At 46.2% G+C, this 16,167-nt stretch overlaps 1 protein-coding gene across 3 annotated transcripts in view; it reads left to right on the top strand.

The window, feature by feature from the left end:
• The first annotated feature begins 3,943 nt into the window (after window positions 1–3,943).
• Window positions 3,944–16,167, top strand: part of C2H10orf90 (chromosome 2 C10orf90 homolog) — a 128,547-nt gene continuing 116,323 nt past the window's right edge. Inside the window, exon 1 of one of the 3 annotated variants that reach the window (XM_046651744.1) lies at window positions 3,944–4,060. The gene's annotated coding sequence lies outside the window, so the exon portion shown is untranslated. Of the gene's footprint in view, window positions 4,061–4,252; window positions 4,333–16,167 lie in introns of those variants that run through there. The other 2 variants (XM_046651750.1, XM_046651737.1) reach the window with 2 other exon arrangements.

Below are 16,167 nucleotides of genomic sequence, written 5' to 3'. Positions count from 1 at the left end.
TTTGTGAAACCCTTTCGGAATGCAATCTCGCTGAAACACTGTGTGCGACTGGTTGATAAGTCTGACCTTGTGGCCCTGCCTCCTTAGAGAAAAGAATACGGGTGTGCTGCTGCTGCCTGAGCAGCTGGCACTAAACACCTGCTCGTAAGAGCAGAACTGACTTTTTTTTTTTTAACTTGTAACTGAGGTGTATTATCTGTACACAAAAATGCACGTATCATAAGCGTACAGTTCCAGGAATTTTCACAAAATGAACACACCTGTGTAACCAGGACCCAGATCAAGACATGGAATGTGCCCGGCCTCCCTAAAGCTCCCCGTCTCCTTCCTGACTCTCCTGGGATCGACACACCGACCAGTTGGCTGGCCGGTTGGAACTTGCATTCGTGAACCTTGCAGTATGTACTTTTCATGTCTGGCCTCCTTCACACCTTGTGTTTGTCAGATTCCTCCATATTGTTGCATGTTGTCGTGGTTCACTTATTCTCACAGCTGAGTAGAATTTCTTTGTGCAAATGTATGATTTCTTTGTCCATTCTGTTGTTGCTGGACATCTGAATAGTTTCCAGTTTGGGGCTAAGAACAGAGCTGCCATAAAAATTCTTATGCCTGTCTTTGGGTAAGTGTATGTAAGCATTTCTGTTGAGCATCTGGCCGGGAGTGAATTGGTGGGTCATGGGGCATGCCAAACAGTTTTGCAAGGCGATTTTTCTACTGCACTCTACCAGCAGCACTGTGTGAGATTCAAGGGCTCCATACCCTCACCAACACATGGCATTTTCTTACTGTTTCACTTTAGCCATTCTGACGAGAGTCTAGCAGTTCTCATAGCGGTTTTAATTAGGTCTTCCCTGATGATTAATGAAGTTGAGCATGTTTCCCTTTGTTGATTAGCCATTAGAATATTCTCGCTTATAAAAAGCCTGTTGAAATCCTTTGCCCGTCTTCAATTGGGTTGTTTGTCTTTTTCTTACTGATTTGTAGGAATTCTTTCTAGACCCTAGATATGACTTCTTCGTTGGATATGTGTGTTATAAATACCTTTTCTCACTCTGTGGATTGTATTTTCCCTCCCTTAATGGTGTCTTTTCATGAATAGTTCTTAATTTAGTAGGATCCAATTTATTAGTGTTTCATGCATTATGAATAATGCAATTATTTTGTTTGTGACATTTTTTGCCTACTCTAAGGTCATAAAGATGTTATTGTCTAAGTTTTCTTCTAAAAGCTTTACTTATTTTCTCCTTTCACATTAAGATCCTATCCATCTGGAAGTGATTCTTGTGTATGGTGTGAGATAGGGGTCCTACAAATATCCATTTGACCCAGTTCCTTTTATTGAAAGACCATTCTTTTCCCTGCCACATTTCTGTATCACATTTGTCACAAATCAGGTGATGGTCTGTTTCTGGACTCTATTCATTTCAAGTGGTTAGTTTGCCCATCCTTCATTAGGATCACACTGTCTTAATTTTTGTAACTTTAGGGTAGGTCTTGGTGTCTGGTAGTGTAAGTCCCCCAGCTTTGTCTTTCAAGATTGCCTGGAATTTCCATTTGAGTTTTAGAATCAGGTTAAGTTCCACAAAAAATATGGAATTTTGCTGGAATATTGATGGGATTGTGATGAATTTATAGGTCAATTTGAGGAGAGCTGACATCTCTACAAAATATGGTCTTCTACTCCATGAACATGGTTTATCTCTCCATTTATTCCTATCTACTCTATTTCAATAATATTTAAAAGTTTTTAGCCCAGAGGTCTTGTACAGCTTTTGTTAGATTTCTTCCTAGGAGGTTTTTTTAATGTTATTATAAATAAGATAATTAAAATTCTTTTGTTTTCTATTTGTTTGTTGCCAGAAAATAGAAATACTAGTAAATTTTGTATCCTACTCTCTTACACCCAAATACCTTGCTAGTTTCACTTATTAATTCTAACAGTTTATGGATTCTTGTGAGTTTTCTCTCTATATAATCATGTTATCACTGAATAATTAGTTTTATTCCTTCCTTTATATTGCTTCTGCATTTTATTTCTTTTTCTTGTCTTATTTTATTGAGTTGGACCTTCAGTGCCATGGTGGATAAAGTGGTGTAGAAGGCATGTCTATCTCATTCCTGATCGTCAGAGGGAAAGCTTTTAATAATTTACCATCAAGAATAAAATTTGCTCTAGATTTTTTTATACCACTTGTCACATTATTTTTACATCTTTCAAGATGTTCGTGTTATTTTTCTCTTTTTTCTCCTGTTAATGTGGAATATTACATAGATTGATTTGTTAAATGTTAAACTACCCTTGCGTTCCTGCAATAAACCTTACTTGATCTTGATGCATCATTCTTTTTACATATCACTGACTTTGATTTGCTAATATTTTGTTTAAGATTCTTGCATTTATGTTCAAGAGAGAGTTTGGTCTCTAATTTTCCTGTCTGGTAATATCCTTTTCAGGTTGTCATAATTTGTATTTCTCTCTTTATAGTGAGGTTAAACATATTTTCATATGTTTAAGGGCCAGTTCTAATTTTTTTCTTGTGAACTACCCATTTGTGTCCTTAGTTCATTTTTCTCTTTGGTTGTTTTTCCTTCTCTTATTGATTGTAGAGGCTATTTATGCATTAAGGAAATTCATCTTTTGTCTAACATGTGAGTGTTCAATATCTTTCTGCCAGTTTGTCATTTATCTTTTGATTTTGTTTATGGTATTTTTTTTGTTCACTATGCAGAACATTCTAATTTTTTATGTAGTCAAGTTTTCAGTTTTTCATGACTTCTGGATTTGGGGTGTTCTCACTCAGGTTATTAAAATATTTCCCTTTTCCTCCTTCTAGGGCTTCATTTCTTACTGTAAGTCTTTGATTACTAGAATTTGTTTTGGAACAAGGAACATAATGCATTTTTGCTAAACCAACATGAACTACAATAAACTCAGGCCTATAAAACTAAAAAGTAAATTCTCCCAGAGCAGGACCAAGCCTGTTTTCTTCAAGGTCCTATCCTCATGTACTCTACTTGTCTGAGGTAGAATTTGAACAAATCTCTCAAAATGACAACCACCATTTATTAAGAGTGAAAAAGACAAAGTTTAAATATTTTTCTTCTGCTTACGAGATTTCTTCTAAGTGTTCCTTGAACAGACATTATGTTGGGTAACAGAGCTATGGGCTCTCTTAGGAATTGTTTTGGGGGTGGTCTCCCTGAGACTTCTCAGAGGCCGGAAGGGGGAGCAGGAATCTGCTCAGTGGACAGGGGTTCATGGAAGAGACGACCAAGACAGGGGAAAACAGGACTATGGAAGGCCCTGGTGTGCTCTGGGGTGGGCAAAAAATGTAGTGTGAATATAGTGCTATGGAGTTATTTCTGCAGCTAAGGCTACTGAGAACAGAGGCCAGATCAGCGGCTCCTCAGGAGGCCATCTGAGGTTGTCCTGCCCACCATCTCCAGCCAGGTCTTCCTCTGAGGGGCACAGGTTCCAGGTGCTGGCTCTCCAGCCAGAGGTGCACAGGCCTGACCACTTACACTCATCCCACCTGCTTGGTGCCCCTTTGCTTTGGCAGCCAGAGGTGTGAGGTCTTGAGGTTATTTATGCCCTCCTAACTCTCCCACCCCCTACTCCATCCCCACCCCCTCATGGATGTTCCTTTCAAGCATTGAATGCTGGGTGGAGGGTCAATCCTGGGCATCAGGTCCTGCCCTCCCAGTTCCCCCTGCTTCATCCCTCCCAGGAGGCAGGGGCTGTGCCTCTCCTTTTAAGCTGGGATGAGAAACGGATGCTTCATTTGCGTAGTTTGAATGGCATGCTAATGATGGGAGGCGAGAGTGTATTCATTATTCATGTGCCGCCTCCTACCTCGGCCTCCTTCCAGGGCTCTGGGACTCCCTTAGGCTTACCTGTGACTGAGCAACAGGTGACTGCCCCGCCCGACTGACTGCACAGAGGCTCTGCAGCAGGAGCAGCCCTCCAGCCCAGCTTCCCGGGTTCCCGACTACTGCTGGTGCTGAGTGTCTGGGGCCACAGGGCTCCGGGCCAGCCCTCCTGAGAGAGCGAGTGACCCTGGTGAGTCTCACCCGCCCGTTGGCTTGCACTGAGGTTGTGGGAGTGAAAACCGATTCCTGTCTTTGAAAAGTGATTGCTCACCTTCCGTTCTAAAGGAAATCTCTGTGTCTCCAGAAGGACGTTGCGGGTCAGTAGCTGGGTGCATTGCGCTCACTGACTGCATCTTCTAATTACCTTTGCATTTCTAATCCTGACCTCTGTAAAAGGGACTGGCACCAAACCCAACACATATTTCCCTGGCCACCTCCTGCACGGAGCACATCTATTTTAATGTAAGTAAATCAAGCCATGGGCTAAGGTTGGGTTTGTGCAAAGGGAAGGGTGGAAATGCTGTCTGTGGAGATGCCGCAGGGGAACGCATTGGGAAAATGTGTTCCTGGGATCTTGATAAAGATTCTGTTATGACTCGAATAGTTTTCCTTTATTTTCTCTTTTTTTCTTTTAAATGAGATCACATTAGTTTGAAAGACTGTGAGAGAAATGGGAAGTGTGAAAAGAGCACAGCTGTACCCAGTGTAATGAAACATTAAGGATACTTAGGGACCTCCCCAAAGAATAGAGACGTGAGACAGGAATGCGGATTCGCTTCTCAGAGGAACTTCTCTTAGGAACTGGGGCGTTCCTGTTTGGTTTCTTATTTCTTTTCAGTAAAATACCTTCTGCGAAACTGTAAGAAACAGTACCCTTGAGAATGATTTTACAACAGTTCCAAAAGCTTTTTCCAGGATTTCCAGTAGATAAATCTCAGGAATATCAGTACATTATTCCAAAGTTTTCAGAAATTCAGTAAGAATCCTATATAGTCTCTAAATTTTCCTAATTAAGTTTTAAAGTAACTCCTTTTATTACTTAAAAATCGTTGAGCATTACATTATAGTCCTGTGAAATGGAATTGTGCTAACTGGGTAATAATATATTAACTTCTAGGGGTCCATTTAAATGCATCTGATTCCTGCAGTTTAAAGAACAAGCTGGCCTGGTGGGAAGGTAACAGGGGAGAGTAAGGCCATGTATCAAGTTCACCATGTGCTGGCGCTCTCGAAATTTCACATAACTCTCCGCTGATTGACACCAACCTTAATGAAGTCCCTGCCCTCAGGAGTTTCTGAGTCTGCAGGCATAAAGTGTGCCATGCAGGGGAATTCAAGACAGACAGAGAATAAAGCAGGGTCTGCAATAAAGCAGGAGAAGATGATTAGTGCCGAGCTGGGTGTGGAGTGTACACCAGTGCTTGTGGAGAGCTTTCGCTTTATTTAATTTTTAAAGAGAGATTTCCTTTAGATGTATGCTGTTGCCTCTGGTTCACAAGGATTACAATGAATCATTTAGAACAGCCACCATGCAATGTACTGGGTCACCAGCTAAAAAGAAGCATTGCTTTTCTGCGCCCCCTCCCCCACTTTTTTTTAAGCTTGAAGGTGATACATATCTGCTTTCTCTGTGGTCCAGAAATACTTCAGGAGTTTTGGGGCCCCTTCTGAACTTGGTTTTCTCATAACAAGGGTTGATTTTAGTGGGGACGATCACAAGGTTGTCTGTTGTGGTGATGTTTTGGTTGGCAAGGCATTTGTAACACTCAGAGCCGTTAGCCTAGGTCTGCCACAGACGGCCAACAGGTTGGGGGGAGAGATCAGACTCCACTCCTCCAATTAACTCCCCTCCCCTCTTATTTTCCCAAGAAATACCCTTCTCTTTGCTCACCCTGCCCTCTGCGTCTAACTTTTATTTTCACGCCTCTTTCTAAAACTTCCAAGGCGTATACTAGGTTCCACCTGGTCTGTGGTCTGGGTCTAACCTGTGTGATGATCGTCTGTGGGTGGTTTGCATCAGGCTGTGGAATCCTCAAAGGAAGGACCAGAGTCTCAGCCCCTTCTACACAGAGCCTGGCACTGGTTGGGCTAAGTGGGCTTCCCAGGTTATGAGGATCAGAGACCCAGGCAAGTTCTACCACATGAAGACAGTTGATTGTAGGGATTTGTGTTGTAATAAAGGAGGCAGGGATCTCGCTGGACCCCAGGAAGAGCTGCTTTTTTGTATCAAATGCAGTGCTAGGAACTAGTTCTCTTCTTACCCGAGAGCCCTAGGAGTTCACAGACTTGTTCCTCCCATGGCCACCCTTTGGCTTCTGCTCCCTCGCAGCTGTTTCTTCTACACCACCCCCCACAAGCTGGGAATTAAAGGAGGTATCCTTGATCCCCTCTAAACAGCTCCCAGACTATTTTTCCCTCCCTTTTTGCAAAGGCTGGCTGGAGTGAAGCTCCTGCCCGCTGACTTTGCCATGCATCCCTCTCCCCAGTTGCTAGCACCACTCACATCCTGGCCACACCCTCCAACTCAGCACCAACTCCAGCCTTCCTCTTGCCAGCCTGGCCTTTTGGTTCCTTAACCTCTTGTCTTTATCCTTCAGCCCTCCCATGCTCTCTCCTCCAACTTTCTCAGCAGATGAGCTTGCCTCATATAGCATTGAGAAATAGACACTGTGAGTTGCAAAATCTCTTGTCTGCCTTACTCAAACCCTCCAACTATGCCTCTGTCTTTCTCCATCTTTTCCCTCTTTCCACGGTGGGCAGAAGTCTAAGATTCCTGCCCGCTAGTATACCCGTCCTGTGTAACCCCCTTAAGTGTGGGCCAAGCCCGGGAATGGGATGGGATACCACTCCCATGATTAGGAGACTGACCAGTTGAATTTGAGTTAATCAAAAGGAAGATTATCTGGATGGCCCCAACCCAATCAGGTGAGCCCTTAAAAGGGTCAGGCCCTTCCTGAGGTCAGAGACATTCCAATGTGAGGGAGATTCTTTGTGCTGACTTTGAAGATGAAGGGGCCATGTGGTGGGGACGTGAGAGTGGCCCTTAGATGCTGAGAGCAACCCCAGGCCAATAGCCAGCAAAGAAACAGAGACCTCAGTCCTACAACTGCAAGGAACCAAATCCTTTCTCTTCTAATCTGAATGAGCATGGAAGAGCACCTCAGACTCCTAATGAAAGCACAGCCCCGACTGACAGCTTGACTTCAGTCCCAGGAGACCTTGATCAGAGAGCCTAGTTGAGATCTGCCCAACTTCCCACCTAAAGACTGTGAGATAATAAACCGGTGTGGTTTTAAGGGCTAAGTTTGCTAACAGCAACAGAAAACTACGACGTTCTCTCTGTGGCGGTGGAGATTTGCCCATCTTTGGTTTATGCCCTAAGCCCCCATTTGCTTCTGTTCCCACCCCTTCTGCCATCTCAAGAGTGTCTCTCCTGTTATCTCTCTACAATATCTCCTATAATACCACTCGTCTCTGCTTCCTGGACTGTTTACATCAGCATAGTAACCGGTCCCACTTAAAAACTATCTTCCTTGACCATGCATCTCTCCCAAGAGACCACTCCAGTCCTCTGCTTCCCTTTAGGCAAACTTGTCAAACATGCACACCATACGCTCATCTCCAGTGCCCTCTCCACCTGCTGCCATCTGCGTTTTGCTTTGATCAAGGTCAACAGTGGCGCACCTCTCTGTCCTGATATTCCTTGACTTCCTAGCAGCATAGGTCAGCCGAGCCTCCGTCTTCTTTTGGCTCAAGGACATCATTTTCTCCTGGTTGGTTTCCTCACTTCACCGGCCATGTCTTCTGGGTCAACCTTTACCCGTCCCAGCCCTTACTCTCTCTTCTCTACCCTCTCCCATACGTCCTGATGGATGTAAATATGTATCTCCTTATGCCAAGACTCCCAGATATCTCTCTCTTCTCCAGGCTCTCCTCGAGCTGCACATTCTTGCAGCCAGTTGCCCACTCAATGCCACCAATGGCTGGGTAATGCGCATCTCAGTCTGGACATGTGTAAATGAAATGTTCCACCTCCCATGCAGTCCCCAGTCTTCTTGCCTCAGCAGAAAATCTAGAGGTCATTTTTAATTCCTTCCCTTGCTGACTTCATTGCATGTGCTCCATCAGCAAGTCCTGAATGCCCTGCCTCCTAAGTGTATTCCCTAACTGGTCTCTCTGCCTCCACTTTTGTCCCTTTCTGGCCCATTCTCTACCCATCAGCAAAAGGGCTTTTCTGGAAATGTCAACCCCTGTGGTCATCTACGCTGCTGCCCCTTGCTCACCAGCTCTAGTCTCTGTCCTCTTTCAGATCCTTGGTCTCACCAAAGTCCTTCTTGCTGCAAGGTGGCTGCCCAGGCCGTTGCCTCCTGTTGGAATGCCTTCACCCTGTCTTTGCTGGCTGCTTCCTCCTTGCCTTTCAGCTGGCTCCTCAGAGAGGCTAGCCCTGTCTACTTGTCCAGCAGTGCTGTCCCAGCGTCTTTTATTCAGTCCCTTGTGTTTCCATCATCGAAATTTCTGAAACTTGAAAGTAATTCCTTATATTTTTGCCTTGTCCTTTTTTTTTTTCTTGTCTTCTGAAAGGCAAGGATTCAGTCCAGTCTCTTCACTCTTCTATCTCCAGCACTTAGCACGATGCCTGACACGTAGGGGCCCTCAATTAATATTAGTTGAGTTAGAAAAATAATGAACAACACCAGTTGTTGGCTTGCTATCTTTCAAGCACGGATATTCCATTTGATCCGCTCAATAACCCCACCGCGTAGTTATTATGATCATGAATATTTAAAAGATAAAGAAACCAAACCGGAATGAAGTGCAATCATCTAACCGAGGTCATCCTTGTACGAATGCCGGAGTTGGGCCTTGAAGGCAGGCATTCTGACTCGGGGGCCTGCCTCTCAGTCACACACCTGGCTGGGTGATTAGTCTGCTCACAAGACTATTGAGAGGAATTAGTAACTAATGACTGTAGACTAGCTTGAAAATACAGAGAGCTGCAAAGAGGGAAATGGTTTTCAATGCGGATGTAGAAAGGTGAGGGAGATACGGAGGGGGCGATCCTTATTTTAACCAGCATCTCCTTAGTGGCTGGTAACATCGCAGCAGGTGCATTTGCTTGCACGGTGCAGCATAGTGTCTGGGAGGCTGTATTTGCTCAGTTTCAAAACAGCAGGAGGAGGCTGCTGGGACTGGCTTCAGGAGCTCTGAGAGAGGAATGTGGCCACAGGGCCACATCAAAGGCTGCCTGCCAGGACTGTGCTGCCTCTCTGGATGGAGGATGCGCGCACGAGGATGGCTTCTTTCTCATCCCTTTGTTGTCTGTTTCCAATTTGTCCAAATGACAAGGAGCTTTGAAGTGCCTTAAGTCAGCCCAGTGTGGGCCAGGACCACTAAGTGGGGAGAAGTGTTCTGTTCTCCTGGAAACATGCCAATTTCCCAGATGCTAATGAGAAAGCAGAGCTTGGGGTTCCTAAAGTGCCTTGTTTTTAGGGAAAGCGACAGCAAATTCATTGATGTATGAGTTTGAAAGTCTTATATATATATGTATATATGTGTGTGTGTGTGTGTGTGTGTGTGTGTGTGTGTGTGTGTGTGTGTATATAATAGACCTCGGGTCTGGAGTCTCATTCCTACACTTATGGTTGAGTCAACACAAAGACGTCTTCGTTTTAGCATTTGATCAGGTGGCTTGGGGCGGGTGGGGGTTAGTAGTCATGCCACACACCAGGGGGAGACAGAGAAAAGCAGAACAAAGCCAGTCTGCATGGCGGAGTGGACATGGGACAAGGCTGGCCACTCCTACGTGAGATGGAGGAGGTTGCTATGGTTTCATCAGCAAACTTGTCCAGGCTGCGAGAGGCAGGCCCTTTCTTTCCTCTTGAAGACAAGTGCTCAGAGTGTATGCAGAAGTCCTTCCAAGCAAAGTTGAGGGTGAGGGGTGGTTGGTAGTATATGCCTGGATTTGATGGCTTTCTCTGTAAGTGACCCTCCTGCCATTGGGCCCTACCTGTCCATCGCCTCTTTGCTTAGCACGAAGTTACTTGGCTTGGGGTCAGGAGTGTGGGCTCTGTTTATTTCCAGCTCTGCCACTTCCTGGCTGTGGGACCTTGATAAAGTCACTTATACCCTGTAGAATGGCAGGAATAACTCCATACCTAACTCATCGAGGGCCTTGGAGACCATATACGATGACATTTTCAATGCCCTTAGCCTAGCCCTGACCCTTGGAGACTGCTTGCTTCAAGTGGTGGCCATCAGGTGTCATTATTATTTTTCTCATTTCTTTCCCTTGTTTGCTTCTAACATGTTCTGAAACCGTGGGAAAGTCACTTTTGGGACCACAGTTTCCTTGTCTGCTAAGCAAGGGGGGAAGGGTACATCAATAAATACTGCTGGTGTGCCAACAGTGAGCCAGGCATTGATGGGTTCCCTGGACACAAAACCCCATGGGCCTCAGTGTCCCTGCTGCTGGGACAAGCCTGCACCCCTCTGAGAGTCAGGTTCTTTGTTCACTGAGGGGTTTTAGTTTTGACTGTTGGCTTGTGTTTGGCCTGGAGGGAGAAGGATGGCCCCTATGGGGGGCCTTCGTCCCTGCTGCTGCCTCAGTGAGGGCCGCCCTTGCTGCCTCTCAGGCCTTGGCCTTCAGGATCCAGGTCCAGTCACCCCCTGAGGACCCCTTTCCTATGCTCACCCAAATCTGGTGGGATTTTCAACCTTGTTTCCACAGGGATGTTTACAAAGGCCGAAGGATACCGAAATGCTCAGTTTGTAAAGGAAAGTCACTCCAACTCTTTGGTGAGGCACTTCCAGATTTCTTCTGAGCGTGTAGGTCTGCAGAGCCTGGCAGTTTAGAGCCCCTGCCCCCACAGCCCCTGGAACAGACAGCTGTCTGTCTAAACCAGACCTGTCTGTTGAGAACCAGAGCAAGTTTGCCCCCCGGAGACATTTTATAATGTCTGGAGACAGTTTTGGTTGTCACAACTGCAATGGAAGGGGTGCTACTGGCATCTATTGGGTAGAGGCCAGGGATGCTGCTAAACATCCTACGATGCACAGGACGGCCCCACTACAGACAGTGCTCTGGCCCAGAGGTCAACAGTGCTCAGGCTGTGAAAGCTTGTTCGAAGCTCTGCTGCTCTGGCCTTCTACTCATCTGGCTCCTGTGCTGGGCTATGAGTCACTTAAGGTAGGGACTGCCTCTGGCTGGTCCTTATTGAGTGTCCATTTAATGAAGGAATGATGAGTATGCATCTTAGCAATTTAGCTGCTGCAGCTTACTTGTCTGGTCTCAGGACCAAATAGTTTCACTGGAGGCAAATGAATAAGAGTTGATGCAGGACATCCTGGGCTGTGTGCCTTCTGTTTGGAGCTCACAGCTGCCTCAGCAGTGCAGCCCGGCAGGCTGCTTCTCAGCACAGCCACCTCTCCCATAGCCGTCAATGTGGAGTGGGCATGGTGCCACATGCTGGCCTACACATTTTTATAGGAATGACTTCATTTAATTATCACAAGAGCCTCTAAGGAAGTGACTCTGATGATCCCCTGTTGCAGATGGAGAGACGGGCTCAGAGGCCAGAGATCTTCTTACCCACCATCACATATCTAGTGGGTCTGGGAGCCTTGCATTTGGCCATTTGTGGCTCCTGGTGGAACCCTGGTAAAAGCAAGGCAGGACTCCACTTGCGCTGCCCTGGATCCATTTCACTGTGCATTTGGGTTGAAAGCTCAGGCCTCTGGTGCCATTCTGTCACATGGTGGATGATAGATGTTGGGGCATGGGGCAGGTGTGCTGTGGGCCAGGGTCCCCTGTGTTTGGCCACACTCAGCTGTGTTCCTGGCTGACCTGTCTCCCCTAAGTGCACAGCAGTGCTTGGACAGGGCCAGCAGTGTGCTGGTCAGTCTTCAACAACAAACAGCTTGGGGAGGAGGTGGGAGGAGGGGAGTTGCCCTGAGCTGTAGTGTGTGCTGCTTTCTGTGGTGTAAATACTCCCACCATGGCTGGTTTCAGGCTATCAATGTGATACCACTGAACGAACACAGAGTAGGGAAGAGATGCACACGCTTGTCTCTCACAAGCCCATGCGAGCTGGTTCTAGCATGCCACTGCAAGTGGCCATGAGGAGTGAGCTAAATCAGATACCCTACTCCCTGGGAATCTCAGTTTCTGCAAAGTATGAAAAAGCAGGCTTGCACTGGCAGATGGGGTAATGTGCATTTGCTAAATTATAAGGGAGAGACATGACTAATGGTTTACTTCCCGGGTTGCAGAGCTGTGGCAGGCTCTCCTTCCTGGATATTACTGACCCTCAGATGGGTATAGGGCTCTTGGTGGCAGGCCACAGGAGTACGGGTTGTAATCATGCGACTGATGCCCCTTAAAATTGATGGTGACTTCTGAATCTGAAATAGTCCCTGTCCCTGGAGAAGAGACAGGAATCACTAACTGAGCCTCTGCAGGTTGCTTCGTGCCCATTTGATGGGTGGGGCAATCTGCATATCAGCAAGGTTACTTGGGCTCCCCAGGGTGGCACAGGTACAGTTAATGGAGCCAGAATTTCCACCTGGTGTGTCTGAGACTGTTCTGTCTCATGCAGAGACTGAAGGGATTCTGTTCAGAACCATGTCTCCCATCGCTCCAACCCTGGGTCAGCCCTTTGGTCTTGCTGGAAGAACACAAGGAGCATCTGAGCATCTGTTAAAGATGTCCATCTTGGGCAGCAGCCGTGCCTTGGGGTTTCGCTTTCACCTGCCTGGGGGAGGTGGGACAAGGCAGATCCTTTTGTGTCAAGGAAGCTGCAGCTGCTGGCGTGAGCATACAGACAGGGAGAACAAGGACCTCTTTCCCCCTGCTCCACAGGTCCCCCTGGGCTGCGCTGACAAAGGCTCGGGACAACACTGGCAGGAGGACGCTGAGCTTGCAGCTTCCCCTGGGCAGCCTGTCCTGCTCAGGCAGAGGGGAGAGAAGCCAGCCAGCTCCTCAGCTGGGGGGCAGCCCCTCTGGCTCCACAGCTGCCAGGAGTTAATGCTTCATGCCAGGCCCGGCTCTCTCATTACTGTTGTTTAATTGCAGGGACCTTCCTGGTCACAGCTTTTACCCTCCTAATTCAGCTCTCAGTGGGGGGGTTCTTTCTCACTTAACTTCCAAATTTACACCTCTCGTCTCTCCCTGGCACTCCTATCTGCAGTTGTTGATGGGTGCTTAGCAGATCCCCAGGGGCCGGAGGAAGCTTCGGGAGGGGGGCTGGTTCCCCTCTGTATCAGGCGCGCATCTCTGCCTGCTGTTCGCCCAGCCTCTGACTCTGCCCTTGGCCCTTCTCAGAATGCAGGCATGGTTTCTCTAAGAGTCCCCTTGTTTAATTTGCAGCTGCAGTTCCAGGAGGTGACATTTGTCAGTCACATCCAAGCCTCATTGCAGTGCGGATGTTCCGTGGCTCCCGGCGGCACAGGGAGTGAACACTTGCTTCTGTTTTTTTTTTTTTTTTCATCAGGACCACCAAAATTTCACAGTCCCGCAACCTGGTCCTGAGAGCAAATTTTAATGAATTCAGCAGAAACTTGTGTAGCAGTGATAAAATGTAATTGCCTACAATTTCACACCCACACTCGCCTCTGTTCGGCTGCAGAATTCCAGAGAGCTCGCTCCTCGACCGTTTTGCAATTTCATCACCATGGAATCACCCGCTCCTGAGGTATTCAGGCCTCACAGACGCTTGAATGAAATGTGTGGTGAATTCTCATCGTGATGCCATGAGCAGAAGCAGGCAGCGCTGCCATTAAGATTAATTAGGGGGTGAGGCCCACACTTTGGACCCGGCAGCAGGCTATGAATTATATTCTTAGTGCATTTTTCAAAGACTCTTTCTTCCAGAACATCTCCTGATTTTTTTTTCCGGCCATTCTGAAACCGTTGACTGCACATGTTGACTCAATTTTTTGTCTACTCTGAACACCTCTTTGAGATCAGCCAGGGTAAAAACCAGCACATTCTTCTAGCATCTTAAATAATCTGCAGGCATTTAGTTTACTCCAGTGGCTTCAGGGACATACTTTCTACACGGCCTCTGTAGGACCACTAGATACCGTCCCAGAAAATCATATTACTTTTCTGTTTGTAAGATCTCTGAGCTAAGAATGTCTTTTTACGTTCTTAAGTGATTGAAAAAAAAATCTTTTGTGACATGAAAATTATGTGAAATTCACCTTTCAGTGTCCATAAATGAAGTCTTGGTGGCACACAGCCAGGCCCATTCATTGTCCTATTGTCCATGGCTGATTTTGTGCTGCACAGGCAGAGTTGAACAGTGCAACAGAGATCATACAGCCTGCAAAGACTACGATATTCACTCCCCGGACCTTTGCAGAAAACATTTGCTAATCCCTGGTATGGAAGAGCAGGTGCCTCAGTGGGGACGGCTTTGGTCCCACCAAAGCTGAGCTGGTGTGTCTCTCCCTCAGTGAGGAGCTGTGTTTTTGCTGATGTCCACGAAGGTCATTTTGGTTTGACGCCCTCCAGTGGTGCTGGAGGCCGATATGAGTCAGGGCCCTACAGGACAACAAGGTTTCATCCCAGAGGGAGGGCCACGTGACATTGTCCTTTAAGACAAAGTCAAGGGGCCTCCAACCATGCACTGAGCGCGCTGGTGGCTTATTATTTGCCATTTATCACCATGCCTTGAATGTTCACCAAAGTGAAAAATAGTTTGCCAATGAAGTAAAGTGGAAAATTAGTTTCAGTTTTCCTCCTGCTGCAGGTAAATGCAGAAATTAAAAATGAAGGCTTTAATCACTGGTGTGTTTTCATCTTAGGCTGAGTCTTACCCACTTAAAAATTGGGGGGGCCCTTGCTTATTTTATTCATGAGGTAATTCTCGCAGGCCAATGAGAACTGTCCAGTGAGAAGGGGAAAATTCTTTTCTGTGTGTGTGGCTTTGCTCAAAAAACAAACTTAAGACCGTTGAGGAAATAATGGAGTGGTCAAGTAGAAGTATAAGATTTATTGTCAAGAGCAAGTACTGTAAACTGAAAATGTACACCTTCGGGCAGCCTGACTCTGTACAAGCTTCTTTTATGAGGGAAAATAGGCTGGAACTTTAAAAATCCAAACATCATGTGGTTCTCCAACGGGCTTAATTTGTGTATCAATTATAGATGACGTAATCCTGCATTTTCTCCGAAGCTGTTGAGGGTCTAATTTCAGTAGAATTCTCAACAAGCATCTTAAGCATGACCAAGAACTGTTGTTAATAAACTCCAGGTAAAATATTTCTAACTTGCTTACTCAAGGAAAACAACTCTCGATTAAGCTCATATAATAAAATGTCTTAACTTTGCCAGCTGGCATCATCTAAGAACCATGTAAGGCTTGTTGGTTGGTTGGTTTGTTGGTTGGTTGGTTGGTTTTTTAGCCATTGGACTGCTGTGTAGATACAGCAGAGATGATCCGACTTCTCTGGGACTCATCTTCAGACCAGTTCCACCAGGCCAATTCCACTGGCCCAGTTGCAACAGTTGCATGATGCTCTGCTAGGCTGTGGAGCAGAAGGTGGAAGAAGAGGAGGGAGGGAGGGTAGTGGGAATGGACCCGCAGCTCCTCTGAGGTCCTCCGAGGTGTGTGGATTTCCCTGGCTGCCTTCAGGGCAGGACTTTCCCTTGATGACTGAGAAGTGACAGATGACAGCAAAGATCATTGACAGAAGGGATATCAACCCTCTACATAAAATCTCAGCTGGGCCAGCCCAGTGGCATAGTGGTTAAGTTCACATGCTCTGCTGTGGCGGCCTGCGGTTTGTGAGTTCGGATCCTAGGCATGGACCTATACACCACTCAACAAGCCACGCTGTGGCAGCCTCCCACATACAAAACAGATGAAGATTGGCAGAGATGTTAGCTCAGGGACCATCATCCTCACCAAAAAGTAAAATAGACAAATTAAAAAAATTTTAAAAAATAAATAAAAGCTTAGCCGTATGGGGCCCGTAGAGACAAAACCTGGTATGGATTCCGCCACTTAAGGATGGATGCTCATAACAATGGAGCATCAGGAAATGTTGGAAACACCTTTATTGATTGTTTTAAAAATTTAAGAAAGCAAATAATCAGGAGCGATTTTCAAAATATTCAACAACTGTGGGGCACAGGCACTGATCTATGAGAATAAATGTGGCTAGAGAAAACCGGTCCAGACATCCCAGAGAATATTGGCCAAATACCAGTGGCATATAGTACTTTTAGAAAAATTTCTAAATAAATTACTTAATACAGGTATTTCTGGCTTAAAGAGGTGAATTTCAATTATGT

This window comes from Equus quagga, chromosome 2 (assembly GCF_021613505.1).
Source record: "Equus quagga isolate Etosha38 chromosome 2, UCLA_HA_Equagga_1.0, whole genome shotgun sequence".
Taxonomy (NCBI): domain Eukaryota; kingdom Metazoa; phylum Chordata; class Mammalia; order Perissodactyla; family Equidae; genus Equus; species Equus quagga.
This window is presented reverse-complemented; position numbering and strand designations above follow the sequence as displayed.